Below are 3401 nucleotides of genomic sequence, written 5' to 3' on the forward strand. Positions count from 1 at the left end.
TAAAAAGAATTGTCTGACCAAAAAACATGTTACACTCTATCTGATGTATTAGCTAGTACATATTAAGAAGGGGAGTTAGATTACGTTGTGCAAGATGTAATTCAGAGAAAAACTGTCTTGAGCTTCGTGAGTTTCAAGTGGCATATTTCCATTCTTTCCTGATTTGTCAGCCAGAAGATCAATTCATTACACAACGTCAATGCTCCTGCCCCATAAGAAGTTACATGCTAGCTCCCCCTTGTGGTCACTTTGACAATAGAGAGAGAGATTCAGGCATTAGGGAAATTTACTTCTTAGGAAAATTAGGTTTGTTTAATCTTTGTATACTACTTTTAAAAAACAAATGAAAAGCTTATGAATTAAATAGTTAATTTATAGATGTAACCTGTGGATTGTTAAAATAAAGTGGTTAAAGCTGGAAACAAAGATGATTTCATGCATGGTGCAGCAATCCCGTTATTTCTTATAGTTAAGCATGTTAGGACAATTCAAAAGCTGGAGACCAGCCCTTGGAGGGAACCCGGGAAATTTGATTCAGTAGGTGGCACTCTTTCCTCAGAGTCAGTTTAGCAACAATGACCTAAAATGATGTTTCAAAAAGCTGTGTCACAGGAGGTCCTGCCTTTCAGGTGAGGCAAAAACCAAAAGCTTACAATAACTTATGGATGTAACAAGCCATATGTTTCTTTCTATAATTCTGAGGTATTTAAACAGACTATTGTATAGCTCTTGCCCAGAGATCAATGAGAAAAATATAGAAGTACGCTGAGCTCTTCAGAAAGCAAATAAGTGCCCTACAAATCCCTGCATTTTAATTATCATCATAATCATTAACCCTCCCAAGTTTCAGCGACAAGGTCTTACTTGGATAATTACGTTCTGCTTATGTAAATTCCTCTTTTCAGCGAGCTAAGCATATTACTTTCTCTTATCTTTTAAAATTCGGAGCATTTCAGTAGAAAACCAAGGGCTGTTAAACAGCTATTGTCTGTCACCCTCAAAACAGTACACTCTTGTTTTAGGTAAAGCACCTTTGTTTCGTTTTTTTTTTTCCCCCAAAATATTCATAAACAAATGTACATCTGATAAAATAATTTCTGTTCTTACTTGAGTGAAGTTTTTGAAATGATGTTAGATATTAAATAAAAGGAACCACTGGAATGAAACTTCTTGAAAATTACCATGACTGAATTGATTTTTGGAGCTACTGAAATGTAATCTATCTGTATACTCAGATTTTTAAAGGGTATTTGTAGCTTTTTGAGTCAGTGTCACTTTTTTCCTAGTGATAAGAGAAAAGATAAGAAAAATATGTCAGAAAAAGGCCATAATCATTTACAAATCGACAATACTAAAACAGAAATAGAATGATTTATATAATATTTTAATTAAACATTGAAAGATTTAAGTAGAACTTTGGTAGTAAATAAGTGAGACATGTTAATTTCTTACCAAAAATGCTTATTGCAATATATGTTTGATATGTGATAATCATAAATGTAGTATTAGAAAAAAGGAATTTAGATTCTCAAGTACTTATTTAAATGTTGGCCATCTTTTCTCGGAAAAATATAGATCAAATTCAGAAACATATTGGTTATAATAATTATATGAGTCAGGGTGATCCATTTTCCCCTCCAAATCATATACTCAGGGCATAAGACTCGAAGAAAGTCATAAAAGCAGATTAGTTTAAAATGTATTGTACTGTTCAGCTATTTACACAAATATAAATTAACAATATTCTGAAAGTATATCAATAAAGAATACTGCTAATTAAACTCCTTTGTTACAAAGATCCATTCAAGAATGCTACAAAACCTCTTTTCAATAAATTTGATGGTGATCTATAAATTCAATTTACACAAATATTTTCATGAACACTTGTAGGAATTGTATATAGTTGACTAGCATACTCAGTGTTTACAAACACTGAAGTAGCTCAGTTTCAAAAATTTTCAGGAATTAGCTTTAATCTGCTAATATTAAAATTTTAAGAAAAGTGAGATGAATTTGTGTAATACATTTCACAATATGATCATATTTTAATAATGGAAAAATCTGTTTATAAAAACAGCTTCCTGAGCTTATGACCAGAAACTTCATTTACAATTGGAAGCTTGTAACTATTGTGGTTCAAGTGCATCTCACAACCAGGAGAGAATGAAAAGATTGTCCAGGGTGCGGTCTTTTCACTTTACTATTCAGGCTTAGCAGCAACAAATCCATTGAGATGTAGAGATCTTTCTCACTCTGACTGGTGAAAGATGGATGTTATAAGTCTATCTAGTTAGAGGTAAAGGGCACTTCTGATGTTAACAGGCAAGAGCTGTAAGAGAAGGGCATGAAAATGGTGAAGATTTAAAAGTTTATTTTATGGCTCAGTCTTTTCAACAAATATAAATTAACAATATTCTAAAAGTGGTAACTAGATTTTTAAGTCATTCACCCTTCCAAGAATCTGCTGAATGCATTTGAATTTCAAATATATTTCCAATATATTTGCATATAAAAACATTATATTTCAAATATTATATACTTTTAAAAAGTTATTTATGAAGAAGCAAGCTACGAAATTGCTTATGATCCACGGACTCCAGATTACAAGAAATTTAAGCACCTAAGAACTACCTAAGATTAAACACAGTTTAAAACCTTGTCCTAATTTTAAATTGAGTTAGTGGCATGTGCAGTTGTCACGTATTACTCCTTTGCCTCAATTCTTGCTAAATTGTCATTTTAAATATCACTAGAAAATAAATGAATACAAACAAAATTGTGCATGACAATAGAAAGAACAACAGTGACATTTTTGAATAACTAAGAGTGATTTATAGATACAGGTGAGATGGGACTACATTGAAGGGCATTTCTCAAGTCTTAACTCCCCACAGTCACTTCTCTGGGAGTAAGAGGAAGAGACCCTGGAAGAATGTAAATATCATGTCTGTGAAGAGAAGAAGCACAAATAGTAGGCTGTGGAAAGTAGTGGTTGCAAATTTTATCAGTAGTTACAGGAAGTGAATCAGAAGTTTCAGCCCTCACTTTTGTCTGGATTTGATAAAAATCTGCAGACTCTCAGGGAACCTGTCTTAACCCTCAAGGATCTCTCTGTGAAGATGAACAAGGGAAGTGTGTCATTATGAGAAATAGTACTATAAGTTAGAGTTTCAGGATCACATTAAGGAATCAAAGTATACATTCTCTAACAAAGTGGAATTAATGCAGAAACAGAAGAAAGTCTTTGTAAAAATTCTACATCATGGTCTCAAAAAGATTTTTGGAAACAGTGAATCCATGAAACTTGAATAGGTGATCATGAAGAAAAAGTGACAATATTTAAATTTCATGACTGAGGCGCGGTGGCTCACCTGTAATCCCAGCACTTTGGGAGGCCCAGG

The sequence above is a fragment of the Mandrillus leucophaeus genome, unplaced genomic scaffold (genome assembly GCF_000951045.1).
Source record: "Mandrillus leucophaeus isolate KB7577 unplaced genomic scaffold, Mleu.le_1.0 Scaffold908, whole genome shotgun sequence".
Lineage (NCBI taxonomy): Eukaryota > Metazoa > Chordata > Mammalia > Primates > Cercopithecidae > Mandrillus > Mandrillus leucophaeus.